General features: G+C 42.3%; 1 long non-coding RNA gene across 1 annotated transcript in view; it reads left to right on the top strand.

Moving 5' to 3' along the window:
- Positions 1–17,074, top strand: part of LOC149462422 (uncharacterized) — a 98,327-nt gene that overhangs the window by 27,596 nt on the left and 53,657 nt on the right. The gene's annotated exons all lie outside the window — the stretch shown is intronic.

Here is a 17,074-nt window from a genome sequence, read left to right as displayed (position 1 = left end):
GAGAAGGATTGAGCACAAATGGGCCAAAAAACCTGCCTGTGTGTCTTGGTGTACAAACTTCCCTGACCCTAGGTTCACACCTAAGCGTTTTCTGCAGCGTTTTGCTGAAACGCAGTACAGTCCATTTAACATGATTTCCCATGGGACATAATCACACCTCCGCGGTTTCACCCGGTGAGTTTTTTGGAAAGGGTCAGGGACTTTTTTTAATGAAAAAAGTTACGTTTTTGGTTCTATAGACTTCAAAGTAAATGCTGCAGAAAAGAATGTAGTGCGTTGTTGCCATGTTTTTCGTTGTGAATCTGCCTAGCAACATGAAAAATAAAAAAAAAACACAAAACGCATAAAAAATGTGGCAAAAAACATGTAAAAAATGCAGGTTCAAAAACGCAAAATGCAATGCAAAACGCAATGCAGAAACAGGTCAAACGCAACGCGCATAGGTGTGAACCTAACCTTAGACTTTGGGGTTGATTTACTAGAACTGGAGCACTGAGAATCTGGTGCAGATGTGCATTACAGCCAATCAGTTTCTGATTTCAGCTTGTTCAATTAAGTTTTGACAATAACCCTAGGTTCACACCTAAGCGTTTTCTGCAGCTTTTTGCAGAATCGCACTACAGTCCATTTAACATGATTTCATATGGGACAGGTTTACATCTCCGTATTTTCACCTGGTGTGTTTTTTGGACATGGTCAGGGACTTTTTTAAATGCAAAAAGTTGCATGTTTGGTTCTACAGACTTCAATGGAAACGCTACAGAAAAGCATGTAGTGCATTTTTGCTGCGTTTTGATGCATTTGTGCCGCGTTTTGCAGCGTTTTTGATGTGTTTACAGTTTTAAATCTGCCTAGCAACAAGAAAAAAATTATAATTAAAAAAATGCAAAACGCATCAAAAACGTGACAAAAACACGTGAAAACGCATGTACAAAAAAACAAAACGCACTCCAGAAACGGATCAAACGCAAACCGCATAGGTGTGAACCTAGCCTTAAACCTGGAAGCTGATTGGTTACTCTTCACAGATGCACCAGATTTTGCACTCTCCCCTCAATATATGTATGTACCTTTTATTGTACTATGGCTCATTCTCTTCCATTCAGAATGTTATTGTATTAACTCGACATTTGAATATTATCAACTAGATGAAGCCTTCATGTGCCCAGCTACCATTGTAGGTGGGTGTTTCAAAATGCAAGTGTCATGCACAGCTAAAATAGGGTTACTGTATGATGTTTTTTATTTTTTATTGCTAATGTGGGTATCAATGAACCAGGAAGGATGTATGGGTTTTTTAGCTCTTTTTTTCTTAGCATGTTTATAACTGCATTGTTTATAGGTATTGACATCCATGTTCTTGAGAGGCATGAACATTCTGAGTACGAATGGACACACACTAATCAATGAACATGTGGCCGGGTAGTAGGGAGCAGGTCTGCACTACATCCAGGGGTCTATTTACCATAAGGCAAACAAGGCATTTGCCTAGGGCGGCATTTTACAGGGGGCAGCAGCATTTTTCAGGGCTACCCCCTGAAAGAAGGAAAGGAAGAAGGGACACATGCAGCACGGAGACCAGATGGGATCTGAGATATAGACTGTGGGCTGCTTGATGGTGTGTCAGGGGCGGACTGACCATTTGGAAACTCGGGCACTGCCTGAGCGCCCTGGGTCAGTAGGGGGCCCGATGAGATGCCCCTGGTACCTCTTTCATAGGCTTTTTTGAGTTTGGGCAAGGACACAGGGGCCCCATAATCCCCTATTGCCCGGGGGCCCCATGAGTTGTCAGTCCGCCCGTGTGGTGTATGCAGAGCCTGACTCTTGTTCCTGAGGAATGTCCAGAGCTGTGAAGGTGTCTTATCTCTTGCCGGGGTGGGGGGTTGCCAGTGTATGAGGGGCGGTGATAGTGGAAGGCTCTCTCGGGTGGGGGTGAGGGGTTTGGGTGTTGTTAGTCAACATCAGGCTCTCTTTGTGGGGGAGGGGGGTGTTGGTCAGTGTCAGGGTCTCTCCGTGGGGAGGGGAGCCAATTTTGTGTTGCCTAGGGCAGCACGAAACCTAAATACACCACTGACTACATCTTAGGTCTGTATAAAGGCAAATTATATGAACAGGGTCAATCCAAATAGATTTTTAAACACGAAAGTAAACATAAACTTCAAAGGGTATATCTATATAGCAGACAATGTGATTTTCAACAAACATTCACTGGGGGTGAATCAATCACCATCATGTAAAACACATGCAGCAGGAAGATTTGCCTGCAGTGAATGGTCACCATCGGATTCATTGATTTATAAATATGCCCCAAGTTAGCAGTAACCAAGTAAAATGTATAAATAATATTCGGTTTTAGTGCAGCACCCTTCCAGATAGGTTCTAGGTTTAGATTTAGTATGTGTTTTGATAAATCTAGTTACCACACTGCAGTCATTGTGGATGTGATTGTTGTTGGATTGTTGCATGGTTTGCACACTGTACTCAGTGAAGCTGCATTCTGCTAGTCAGGCTTGCTTGGTTTGTTCAGCTGCTGTCAGTCTGATAGCTTCCTCTGCATCTAGAGAGCTTGAGAAGTTTCTGGATGATAGACGTGGAGCTATGCAGAAGGTAGCATGAATATTAATACAGCCATGGCCTATCCCAGAGAGGGAAGCTCTGAAGGCATGCTGGGAGACTGTATATATTCAGTGAGCACACTTCTGGGTCTTTTCCTGTAGTGAATTGGTCCAGCTTGGGGGGGGGTATGCTGCCCTCCCAAACAATGCTTCCACAAGAGGCCTCAGGTGGGGAACCTGAGGGCCTAAACGCTGAGACCCGGATGCTTCTAAGAGCTGACTGAGAGGCCATCTACTGAAGATCTAGATTGGTATTACGGAGGAAGGCAACCAGCTGTCCTTGGGCCTTGTGAGTACAGACACTTCTGAAGAAACTTAGAGGCTTTGGGATGCTAATACCCCTCTGGAGCTAGAGAATCAGCTGATGGTCCAGTTAAAGGAGATACCAGCTGGTGTCCTGAAGAGCTTTGTCCACCCAATCTCTTACTTGAAGGGACTCTGTTCTTAAGGTTCTAAGAAAGGGATTTGTAACTAACTTCCACTACTACTACTACCCTAAAATCTACTGTTTCCTGAAACCACATACTTTATTATAGCTTGTGCTGAAAATGGCATAAGTCCTCGAGTATACATAGTTCTTGTTTTTGGAGTATCTCACTTAATTCCCTCAACCCTATCCAAGTTCTCCAAAAAGAAATCCAACAAAAATAGCACCTTTAGACTGGTCATTGAAGAAAAATTTGAATGAGCCTATGTGCCTGACTGTGGGCAAAGATTTTGGGAAACCTGGACAGCATTGATACGGCTCCTATGGGAGTAGCACTACATTAGGATAAAAATAGCTGTCCTTACTCTTATCTAACTTACCTATACAGCATTAAAACACACAAAGGTACCATCAACACTAGAAAACTCACACAAGTATCTCAGAGTAATAAAACATGAAAATAAAAAAAAAGATTCATTAAAACCATTTGACATTAATTTTATTGCATACTAAGTTGAGCATTTATATGTATTGTAGTGGACCTTAACCCAACAAAAACCTATGTTAATGCAATAGATTCTACACACTGTATGGCTAAAAGAACCATGCATAATTTTAGAACATCATAAACACAGATAAAGGAGTACACTAGGTAAAAAAGTGAGTACATACAATGGACACTGATAGGGTGCTTGTATGAAAATGGATCATTGGCAGCTTTATAAAACAGATCATTGGGACAGTGTATAGTGCAAGTTACAAGTCAGTGTTCCTTTAGAAGATTAGACTGATAGATAAAAGGCCAAAGGGGTGGAAAGAAAAGGACAGACTAATAAAGAACTAAAAAGAGAGAGCAACAAAGTGGGGAGGGGAGTCTCATATTTCTCCTGTGATGCTGCTCCTAGAATAGCAGATGATGTGTGTGGTCACTGAGCAGGAAGCATGCAGCTCATCATGTCTGGGACACGAACACTACCTCCACGCTAACTGCCCTCTGTACTCAAATCTCCCAGAATTCCCTCCTCCCAATCATAGCTTCAGTGTCACTGTCATACTCTGACCTGCTCATTGATGTTATCACCTCTCCATCATATTTACAATTATAGCATACTGCCCCTTTGTAGCAAATACATCTTGGATGTCATCTTGTAAGCTTAACCACTTCCCGTCTGCCCTATTGCAGTAACACTGCTACAGGGCGACACAGGTGCGCCAAATCACGTATATATATATATATATATATATATATATATATTTGATTTTGCATTTCCAGGTAGGGGCTGCGCGAGCCACGTTTGCTCCCTACCCGTGCCGCTATTCGTGGCCTGAGGTGTCAATCACCGAGTCCCGGACGGTGATTATTTGCTGGCACCTTGTGATTGAGGAGCATTACCGATGGAGGGAGAGAACTGTAAGTAAACAATACAGTTTCCTCCCCTGTCAGTTCCTGCACACTGATATGTATGGCTTTACATAGCAGAGCCAGGCATAGCAGTGTGCTTACAGTGAAGCACACAGTTAACCCTTTGATCGCCCCATATGTATTTATTTATTTCAGGTACGTATATAGTGCCGTCAATTTACATATATATATTGTACATTCACATCAGTCCCTAATCCTCAAGGGGTGTACAATCTAAGGTCCCTAACTCACATTCATACATACACATACTAGGGCCAGTTTTAGACAGGAGCCAATTAACCTACTAGCATGTCTTTGGTGTGTAGGAGGAAACCGGAGTACCCAGAGGAAACCCACGCAGGTACAGGGAGAACATGCAAATTCCAGGCAGGTGGTGCCATGGCTGGGATTAGAACCAATGACCCTAGTACTGCCAGGTGGAAGTGCTAACCATTTAGCCACTGTGCTGCCCACATGTTACATGTTAACCCCTTCCTGCCTCGTGCCATTAGTACAGTGTCAGTGCTTTTTATTAGCACTGATCACTGTATTGGTGTCACTGGAGATGTCAGTGACACCAAGTCAGTTCCCCCCAGTATAAGAATGCCCGCCACAGTCTCACTATAAGTCACTGATCGCTGCCACTGCTAGTAAAAAATGTAAAAAAATCCCAATATCTATACCGCCATTTGTAGATGCTTTACCTTTCACGTAAACTAATTAATTTACATGTATTGGGATTTTTTTTATCAAAGACATGTGCATTAAAGTGTTACTAAACCCACAACAGTAAAATCAGTCTGTATATGCAGCAAAGCATGCTTGTTATACTCACTGTGGAACCTAAGGGGTTAATCCTCTGTATTCTGTAAAAAGGATGTTTGATCCTGTCCTCTCTGATTCTCCCCTTCTTATACTGTCCCCAATATATCTGCTGACAGAACAGAGCCTTGGGGGCACATGCTCAGTTTGGTGTGTATTGTTAAGAGAATTTTTGCATTTTTTTAGGAGGGGGCATGTGATCAGCACAGGGCCAATCAGCACTGTCCGGATACAGGGTGAGGAGTCATGCAGCCTCATAGGAAAATCAGAAGACTATTTGCTTGTTATACTCACTGTAGATCCTAAGGGGTTAATCCTGCACATTGTGTAAAAAGGATGTTTGATCCTCCCCTTTTTCCACAGTCCCCAATCCTGATAGTACAGAGCCCTAGGAGGCACTCTGCACATGCTCAGTTTGGTGTGCATAGCTAAAGAGTTGTTTGATATTTTTGGAAGGGTGCATGTGATTGGCACAGGGCAAATCAGCACTGTCCAGAAAGGGGGGTCAAGGGTCATTCAGCCTCATAGGAAAGTCAGAAAATGAAAACGCCTCCTACAAGGTTAACCAGTGCTCTGCTGGACACTGATATAGATCACAAGACTGCTACATACTGCTGATAAGAAAAGGTATTCAGCAGTTTATACTTACTAACATAATCGCATTTCCATGTTGGGAGACCAGATTTAGTGAATGCAGGGTCCGGGGTTTAGTAACACTTTAACTACCTGCCGACCGCAGATAGCCAAATGACGGCTGCACTGCGGCCGGCCAGTTCTGAGTGGACGTCATATGACGTCCTCCCAGAACGCGCTCTCCTGCGCGCCCCAGGGGGCGCGCACCCAGCGATCTCCGTGATCGCTGTGTCCTACGGACACAGCTGATCACGTGATGTGGTAAAAGGCCAATCACAGCGGCCTTTTACTACGTGATCAGCGGTGTCCAATGACACGCTGATCAGAGGGAAATGCAAGTGCCGGTTCTCGGCTGCACTTTCCTCACGCTGTCAGATCGTGAGGAAAGTACTGCCGAGAACCGGCAGTTGTCAGAGCGGGGATCGGCACCGATCATCCGGGCACTGATGATCAGTGCCCTGATGATCGGTGCCCAGCAGTGCCACCCGCAAGTTCCGCCCACCTGTGCCCAGCAGTGCGCCCACTAGCTCCGCCCACCTGTGCCCAGCAGATCACCCACCTGTGCCCAGCAGTGCACCCACCTGTGCCCAGCAGTGCACCCACCTGTGCCACTCTGCAGTGTCACACACCTGTGCCCAGAAGTGCCACCTACCTGTGCCCAGCAGTGCCACCCACCTGTGCCCACCCACCTGTGCCCACCAGTGCCACCCCCCTGTGCCCACCCACCAGTGCTGCCCACCAGTGCCACCCACCAGTGCAGCCCAGCAGTGCTGCCAGTCAGTGCCACCAGTCAGTGCCCAGGGGTTGTGCCAGTCAGTGCCACCAGTCAGTGCCCAGCAGTGATGCCAGTCAGTGCCGTCTATCAGTACCCATCATCAGTGTCACCTATCAGTGCCGCCTATCAGTGCTGCATATTAGTGCCGCCTATCCGTGACACCTCATTAGTGCTGTCTATCAGTGCCGCCTATCCGTGCCACCTCATTAGTACTGCCTATCAGTGCCCTTTAGTGCTGCCTATCAGTGCCCATCAGTGCCGCCTATCAGTGCCCATCAGTGCTGCCTCATCAACGCACATCAGTGAAGGAGAAAAAATACCTGTTTGAAAAATTTTATAATAGAAACAAAGAAACTTTTTTTTTTTTTTCAAATTTTTTGCACTTTTTTTTATTTATAGCGCAAAAAGTAAAGCGCCCAGTGGCGATTAAATACCACCAAAAGAAAGCTCTATTTGTGAGAAAAAAATGATCAAAATTTCATATGGGTACAATGTTGCATGACCGCGCAATTGTCAATCAAAGTGCGGCAGCGCTGAAAGCTGAAAATTGGCCTGGTAAGGAAGGGGTATAAGTGCCTGGTAGGCAAGTGGTTAAGAAGCTCACAGTTACAAATAAGCAAACTCCTCCACTAAAATCATTGTTTGAAGTGGATTTGACCATCTTGCTTAAAGCTGAAGTGTATTCTTCTTATATTTTGCCTTCCTTGGTTCCTCCTTTCCCACCGCATCAATATGCTGATGAAATTATTCAATAAAACCTTCACTTTTTCATTGCAACCTTGTTTTACACCCAGTGACATCATTATGAGGTCTTTGTGCTTCTCTATGTAATGCAGGAAGATCATAGCTGGCAGAAAATGTTAGCAGGGTGCCCACATGTGATTCTGAGCCTCCATGATTGAAAAAAAAATGAAATTATTATAAAGGACAAAGGAAGAATTATAGTAATTATACACGTGCCATTAATTCTGGAAGGAACACTTTTTCTCTTTTTTGCACATTGTTGCAGTTGATGTAAAGTTTAAAGCCTAAGGCCCCTTTCACTCGTTCCATTTTTTTCATCAGTTCAGTCAAGTTTTTCCCAAGAAAAAAACGGATCAGTTCACATCAGTTATTCATCAGTTCACATCAGTTTTTCATCAGTTTACATCAGTTATTCATCAGTTCACATCAGTTTTTCATCAGTTCACATCAGTTTTTCATCAGTTCACATCAGTTTTTCATCAGTTTACATCAGTTATTCATCAGTTCACATCAGTTTTTCATCAGTTTACATCAGTTATGCATCAGTTCACATCAGTTATTCATCAGTTTACATCAGTTATTCATCAGTTCACATCAGTTCACATCAGTTTTTCATCAGTTTACATCAGTTATGCATCAGTTCACATCAGTTTTTCATCAGTTCACATCAGTTATTCATCAATTCACATCAGTTTTTCATTATTATTATTATTATACAGTATTTATAAAGCGCCAATAGTTTTCTCAGCGCTGTACATTACAAAGGGGGACAGAACATGTGACAGAACAATACCAATACAATGCAAAACATGAGGGGATTGAGGGCCCTGCTCTTTCGAGCTTACATTCATCAGTTCACATCAGTTTTTCATCAGTTCACATCAGTTTTTCATCAGTTTACATCGGTTATTCATCAGTTCACATTCGTTTTTCATCAGTTCACATCAGTTATTTATCAGTTCACATCAGTTTTTCATCAGTTCACATCAGTTTTCATCAGTTTACATCAGTTATTCATCAGTTCACATCAGTTTTTCATCAGTTCACATCAGTTTTCATCAGTTTACATCAGTTATTCATCAGTTCACATCAGTTTTTCATCAGTTCACATCAGTTTTTCATCAGTTTACATCAGTTAATCATCAGTTCACATCAGTTTTTCATCAGTTCACATCAGTTATTCATCAATTCACATCAGTTTTTCATTATTATTATTATTATACAGTATTTATAAAGCGCCAATAGTTTGCTCAGCGCTGTACATTACAAAGGGGGACAGAACATGTGACAGAACAATACCAATACAATGCAAAACATGAGGGGATCGAGGGCCCTGCTCTTCTGAGCTTACATTCATCAGTTCACATCAGTTTTTCATCAGTTCACATCAGTTTTTCATCAGTTTACATCAGTTATTCATCAGTTCACACCAGTTTTTCATCAGTTCACATCAGTTATTCATCAATTCACATCAGTTTTTCATCAGTTCACATCAGTTTTTCATCAGTTTACGTTAGTTTTTCATTACATCAGTTTTACATTTGTTTTTTCATCCATTTACATCCATTTTCATCCATTTTTCATCTGTTTTTGTCCATTTACATTTGTTTACATCCATTTTTTGTCTGTTTACATCTGTTCTTCACCCGTTCCGGGTTTTTTTAACAGAAGAAAAATAGGGTTTTCTTCCATTAAAAAACGTTGTTAACGGATGCGGACATTAACGGATGTAAACAGACGGTCATCTGCTAATCCATAGAAATACATGGGTGTCCGTTTTTCATCCGTAAACAGACAGATGAAAAATGGACATACGGAATGCCCCTTTGAAAGGGGCTTAACTCCTATGTTTCTTGTGACTATAAATTGTTTGGACCAAGCTGGCCCAAATGAACTATTTCCTTCACTAACTCATGCAGCAACTGTCAGCTGTATATGTAGCCTGGGCTGCATACAGTATACAGCACTGTGTTCTAGCAGCAGGATGAGCAGGGGCGTATTTACCACAAGGCAAACAAGGCATTTGCCTTGGGCGGCATTTTCCAGGGGGGCAGCACCTCCCCTCAGAAGAAGGGCTGAAAGAAGGGACACGCGTGCTATGGGAACCAGGTGGGATCTGAGAGAGGTTGCTGGCTGCTTGATGGTGTATGTTCTCGGTGATGTGTGGAGCTGTGAAGATGAGTGACTCTATCGCTGAGGGGGGGAGTAGTGGAAGGCTCTCCCGGGTGGGGGACAGGGGTGCTGTTGGTCAATGTCAGGCTTTCTCTGCAGGAGGGGTAATGGGGGAGTTGTGTAGGTCGGTGTCCATGGGGGCAGACGATTTTTGTGTTGCCTAGGGCAGCACAAAACCTAAATACACCACCAAGGATGAGGACTTCCTGTCTCACTCCAGGAAAAAATTGATTTGGGCTGAGTACTGCTCAACTTTTCACAGGAAGCTTTGTATTTTCTGAATGAATACAAAGCTTCCTCTGATTCGCTGAGGTGGAAAAAGTGATGTCAGCTGCCTGCCTCTCTGCTTCAGCCAATCATAGGAAGTTTTTATTCATTCAGAAAATACAAAATTTATGGACTGATCAATTTTCCAATATACAGTATAAACCATAGTTTGTAGATTCCATAACCCTCACACAGACTAAGTAATGTACATTGATTTGGGTTATTTTTACCAATGAAATGTAGCAGAATTCATTTTGGCCTAAATTTATGAAGAAAGATTATTTATGTACACAATTGTACAACAGGAACTAAGAAAATTCGGCTTTTCTTTTTTAAAAGTTTCAGTATTTCTTTGTTTATATAGCAAAAAAAAAACAGTGGTGATTAACTGTTTGCCTGCCGCCCTATGGCAGAAATACTGCTACCGAGTGGCACAGCTGCACAAAATCACATATGTATACGCCCAATGTTTTTGGTTGTAACATGACAAAATGTGGAAAATTTAAAGTTTTCTGCCACACATAGCGCTTTGCTTTTAGGCCAAAAAGTTACATTTTGGTCTTATCTGACCAGAGCTCCTTCTTCCTCATGTCTGCTGTGTCCCCCACATGGCTTCTCACAAACTACAAACGGGACTTCTTATGGCTTTCTGTTAACAATGGCTTTCTTCTTGCCACTCTTCCATAAAGACCAGATTTGTGGAGTGCATGACTAATAGTTGTCCTGTGGACAGATTCTCCCACCTGAGCTGTGGATCTCTGCAGCTCCTCCAGAATTACCATGGGCCTCTTGGCTGCTTCTCTGATTAATGCTCTCCTTGCCTGGCCTGTCAGTTTAGATGGACGGCCATGCCTTGGCAGGTTTGCAGTTGTGCCATACCAGGGGTGGACTGACAACTCATGGGGCCCCCGGGCAATAGGGGATCATGGGGCCCCTGTGTCCTTGCCCAATTTCAAAAAAGCCTATGAAAAAGGTACCAGGGGCATCTCATGGGGCCCCCTACTGACCCTGGGCCCTCGGGCAGTGCCCGAGTTTCCAAATGATCAGTCCGCCCCTGTGCCATACTTACTTGCCTATCACACACCCCTTCCTCTCTAAAGAGGTGAATTCACACTGGAACTGAGAGCTGCCGGAGCACTTTACTGGCTGCGGTAGTGGGAAGTTAGGTGCACGATTTAGCGCATCACATGGCTCCTTTTTTTGTTTTGTACAAACTTTATGTGAAATGTACAAAATGTATGCTCCATTCATGGCAATGTACAGCAGCGCAATGCATAAGGTGCAGTACATTGCCACGTCATTCGGCACGGTACACTGCGACAAAATGCAGCATGCCTAAGCTGCATTGCAGTGTGAATGGGACACATAGGAAACAATTGCCTGTCACCACAGTATATGTGAACTCAGCCTAATTACTACTTCAATCCCTTTCTTCCTACCTACCTACAACCCCACCCCACCCCACACACACACACACACACGTGTGCACACATTTCTATTTATGACCACATCTTAAACAGTTTTGTGAATTTTTTCAGCACCATAAAAAGGGCACCAGATTTATTTTAGCTAGGTTTCCTAGGCAGGCAGCTATATTGACAACAGAAATTGGAGGTAAGACCTAAAAACTGGTAAAATACTGTATGTCATAGAGGGGATCCATTGAATATTCAAAAATATATCAAAATTTAATATCTAAAGATTTGACAGATGTATGTATTATTCCAATGACTGTGAGGAGGTCAAGGGAACATTTGTATCTAGAGGAAGGATGATTACAATTATTATAAGTGGGGGTTGTTTTCAGAAATGAATAGGAGTTCAACTCTATAATGAGGTAATTGCTTGGCTTTACGTTAGGTCAGCATCCTAATCTGATATATTCATATACAGTTCTTACATGCTTTCTGATTTAAGCAATTGCAGACTCAGAAGAAAAATCTGGAAAGCCTACTGAGCTAATTCCTATTCACTTAATGTATATGGAAAACATAAACCGGGCTATGTTTCATGACTGAAGCATATTTCTTCCTTCTAATAGATCTCTTATACCTATTTATAGAATATAATAAAACAATTTTGTGGTTAGTCCATGGAATGCCCTACTGCATTACTTGCTACTAACAAAATCAATAACATAATTTAAAACAAAGACTGGAAGCTTTAATCACAGCTAATAGTATCCACAATTAATAAGCTACAGTATATTATAAGAAGCGTTGATCGTGATGGACATTTGTCTTTTCAGTCTAGTTAATAAGTCTTAAAGTGTTACTGCACCCAGGACCATGCATTTACTATATCTGGTCTACCACAGTAAACAGAACATGGAAATGCAATTATCTTAGTAAATATACACTGCTAAATACTTTTTCTCATCAGCAGTTTGAGCAGTCCTGTGACTTCTATCAGTGTCCAGCAGAGCACTGGTTAAAACTTGTAGGAGGAGCTTTCATTCTCCCCTGATTGTCCTATGAGGCTGCATAACACCTGACCCTCTGTCTGGACAAAGCTGATTGGCCCTGTGCTGATGATATTCACTCTCCAAACAAACTAACAAAACTCTCTAGCAATACACACCAAACTGAGCATGTGCAGCTTGCCCTCAAGGCTCTGTACTATCAGCAGATGGACTGGGGACAGTAGGAGAAGGGGGGGATCAGAGAAGTCAGATCAAACATCCTTTTTAGACAATGCGGAGGATTAACCCCTCATGTTCCACAGTGATTATAACAAGCATGTTATACTGCATATTCAGATTGATTTTCACTGTTGTGGGTTTAGTAACACCTTAAAGAAACACAGTCCCAAATCTGCATTGCACACAAAGTTGATTTAGTACCCTTTCACTATGATCCACTGCGGTTTCCCTCAGCACAGGTGCAGTGCAGTGCATCCACGGTTTTTATGCGGGTAACCCGCTCTTTGCCGTAGACTTCCATTAGATCAGGTGGCTTTGGTATGCAGCAAAACTGCTCAATCTAATGGAAATGTTTGGCAAAGCAAGGGTAACCTGCATGAAAACTGTGGGTACACTGCACTGCACCTGCGCTGTGGGAAACTGCAGCAGATTAATGTGAAAGGGGCCTTAGGGTTCTGTTTTAAGATATCTCTCCATGTGTATAGATGCTTTTCTCCATATGTATAGATGTATTATTGTTGATGTAAAAAAATTATACTGTACTTTTAACAGTCTCCATGTCACTGAAGGGGCTTGACCGCTGTGCCTGCTTGTTCAGTAAAAATCACCTTCTTTAATAGCTCCCTTTGGTCTATTAAATATACCATTTAAATATTTTTGTAATATTTGATTATTTCATGCAAAAATATCATAAATCCAGTGTTTCTCTGTTCCATTCACCTTTGTAAGTGACAAAACACCTATGCCTGTGGTATGGAGATGAAGAACGAGAGATGTAGTCCTGTTCTAAGGTGAGAATGCTGCTTCTCCATAGGGGCAGAGCAATAGGTTTGCAGGATCGCCATAAGGCAGGAATTGTTTTACTGGCAGGATCACCGGAAAAAAAGAACCCTAAGGCTACATGTACATTGGAACTGCTATAGAGGTTAACTCTACTGGCAGCAGAAAAACGTTAAACACGTGTAAAGGCATTACCACGTTTAGCTGCGCTTACTTTAGCGCTTGGATGTTTGTTCATTTCATTGGCCAGAGTACTTGCCATTGAAATTAACAAATGCCCAAGCACTAAATGCGGCTAGTGTTTAGGCGCGTTTACAAGCGTTTTAGCTGTGTTTGCTATTTTTTAGCCAAAGCGTTCCTCTCCTGAACGCGATTATTCTGCATTTAGGAGCCATTTAACTGCCCCTAAACTCTGCTGCTGCTAAACTCTGATAGAAGCCTATGTGTGCATGAACTCATAGACTTTTACTGAGTTGAGTTTAAGGGCCTTGGCAAAAAAACGCCAAAAGCTCCTAAACTCACCTCCCTGTACATGAGGCCTAATGCAGTCACAATATCTAAGGACTGGTAAGCTGCAACATATTATATTTATTTATTTCAGGTACTTCTATAGCGCTGTCAGTTTACGCAGCGCTTTACATAGATATTGTACATTCACATCATATTTTTGTTCTTGGGTTTAGATACACTTGACATCCAGATGATTATGATTGTGAAATATAAGTTAAAAATTGTGCCTACAAATGAAGGCTGCCTCAGATCCATCATGGGGAAATTATTTGGTGTGACGTTGTGTCAGGATTGTAACCAGATATATTTATATGCAGTTCTATCATACTCTCTGACTCAGGACATATCATATCCGTAGGAAGAATCTGGAAAGGCTACTGAGTTAATAGCTATTCACGGCATGTATACTAAGAAAAATAATCAGTTTCCTAATGGATGTTTTGTGACTAAATAATCCTCCTGATAGTTATCCTCTTGTGTGTTACCATTAACAGAAAGATATTCATTCAAAATATTCACCTTGTATGTTTTTGTTTTTTTTTTTACAACAGTAAAACTGATTTACTATGATATACTTACAAAACATAATAAAGCCAAATATCAACTTCCCTTATAATTATATTTCTATAGCTATGAGAAAGATAGTTTAAACAAGAACCTGATAAACAAAATATTTTTCTGACACTTTTTTTAACCACTTGTCCTCCAGAGGATTCACCCCCCCTTCCTGACCAGGCCATTTTTGCGTTATGGCTCTGCGTTACTTTAACTGACAATCGCACGGTCATGCAACGCTGCACCCAAATAAAATGTATGTCCTTTTTTTCCCACAAATAGAGCTTTTTTTCTGTGGTGTTTGATCGCCTGTGCATTTTTTTATTTTTTGCACTATAAAAAAAAATACTGCCAATTTTGAAAAAAAAACAAAACAATATTTTTGACTTATGTTTCATTACGTGTAAATTGATTGGTTTACGTGAAAGTTATAGCGTGTACAAATGACGGATACTGGAATTTTTTTTCTAGTAATGGAGGTGATCAGCGACTTATATTGGGACTGCGCCGGGTGTTCTGACACTGGGGGGAACTGACTTGGTGTCACTGCCATCCCCAGTGACACCAATACAGTGATCAGTGCTAATAAAAAGCACTGACATGGTACTAATGGAATGGGGCAGGAAGGGGATAACATGTGGGGCGATCAAAGGGTTAACTGTGTGCTGTTTCACAGTAAGCTGTACCTGTGCTTTCCACTGTAAGTGCAGTGCTTTGTTTGGCTCTGCTATGCAGAGCCATACAAAGCAGTGTGCTGGAGCTGACAGGGGATTGTTTACATACAGTTCTCCCCCCCCCCGTCGGTAATACTCGGCAATCACTGGGTGCCGGCCAGTAATCTACAGCTGGGACCTGGTGATTGACAGCCAAGGCCACGAACAGTGGCATGGGTAGGGCACACACGCACCCCGTGCCCGGAAATGCAAAATCACGTAATTTTGCACACCCCTGCCGCCCTGTAGCAGTATTTCTGCTATAGGGTGGCGGGAAAGCAGTTAACGGGAATTGCTCATGAGAGAAGCTGCAATTCCTGACCTCTCCTTGTGAAATTGCTAGTTCTGGTGATTTGACTTTAATGCTGTGGCCTGTAGCTAGCATAAAGATAGGCAGTTCTGACATCCATTTACAGTATAAAGTTTTGGATCTGTGACTGAAAAGTGCAGTAGACAAACACAGCCAGGCATCTACTGTAGATCATTCAGAAGGAGGCTGGCAATGACAACCCCCATACTTATCTCTTGGCATCGTCACTTCCACGGAAAGTTGCTAATCTGGCAGTATTAAATGTGCTTGTATAGAAAGTCAACAGAAGCATGACTCCACGGTAGAATTGGTTATTGCATGAAGACATTTCATTTGAAGCATGAAGAAAGAGAAAGATTGTCCGCTCTCAAACTGGGAGCATTGTTCTATACCAGGGCTCGCCAAACTTTCTAAACAAAGATTAGCCCTTTAGATTTTAGGAGTGCTGAACTGTGGCCAGTAGGAATAAAAAAATGCCCCTGTCAGTGGGAGTAAATAAGCCTCAGGTTTGGTGGTTAGTGGCAGTAAACAATTACATAGCACCTGTGGTCATTATGAGGGTGAACAGTGTCCCATTATATTGGTAATAGTGGAAGGAATAGTGTCCCCATCATTGGTGTCAGCGGAAGAAATAGTGCCACATTGCTGATGTCAGTGGGTGGAATAGTGCACCATCATTGGTATCAGTGGCACAAATAGTGCCCCATCATTGGTATCAGTGGAGGAATAGTGTACCATTGCTGCAGTCAGTGAAAGAAATACTGCTCATCATTGGCGTCAGTGGAAGGAATAGTTTTCCCATCATTGGTGTCACTTGAAGAAATAGTGCCACATTGCTGATGTCAGTGGGCGGAATAGTGCACCATCATTGGTATCAGTGGCTCGAATAGTGCCCCATCATTGGTATCAGTGGGAGGAATAATGTTCCATCATTTATATCAGTGGGAGGAATAGTGTACCATTGCTGCAGTCAGTGAAAGAAATACTGCTCATCATTGGTGTCAGTGGAAGGAATAGTTTTCCCATCATTGGTGTCACTTGAAGAAATAGTGCCACATTGCCGATGTCAGTGGGCGAAATAGTGCACCATCCTTGCTATCAGTGGCTCGAATAGTGCCCCATCATTGATATCAGTGGGAGGAATAATGTTCCATCATATATATCAGTGGGAGGAATAGTGTACCATTGCTGCAGTCAGTGAAAGAAATACTGCTCATCATTGGCATCAGTGGAAGGAATAATGCCCCATCGGTGGTGTCAGTAGGAGTAATTATGCCTCATTGTTGGTGTCAGTGGGAGGAAAAGTGTCCCAAGGGCCGGATAAAGGCAAGCAAAGGGCCACATCTGGCTAACAGGCCAGGGTTTGGAGACCACTATTCTATAACATTGCAGGGGACTGTTTAGTCCATTGTAGGGAATGGTACTATTCAAACACCTGTGGCTACTTATACAGTATGATGATCTGCACCCATATCCTTCCTTAACAAGTTTCATTTTGCTTTACATAGAGTTCATTGTGAGCTTCCTTTTAGGACATCTTAATTTTGAAATCAGATCTTTTTGACCCAAGGTTATCAGCGTAGAAATTATTATTATTGTTAATATTATAATAATACAGGATTTATATAGCGCTAACAGTTTGCACAGCGCTTTACAACATGAGGGCAAACAGTAAAGTTACAATACAATTTAATACAGAAGGAATCAG

This window comes from Staurois parvus, unplaced genomic scaffold (assembly GCF_062004578.1).
Source record: "Staurois parvus isolate SC_StPar_1 unplaced genomic scaffold, SC_StPar_1.0 ptg000175l, whole genome shotgun sequence".
NCBI lineage: Eukaryota > Metazoa > Chordata > Amphibia > Anura > Ranidae > Staurois > Staurois parvus.
The sequence above is the reverse complement of the archived record's forward strand: the minus strand, read 5'-3'. Positions and strand labels throughout refer to the sequence as shown.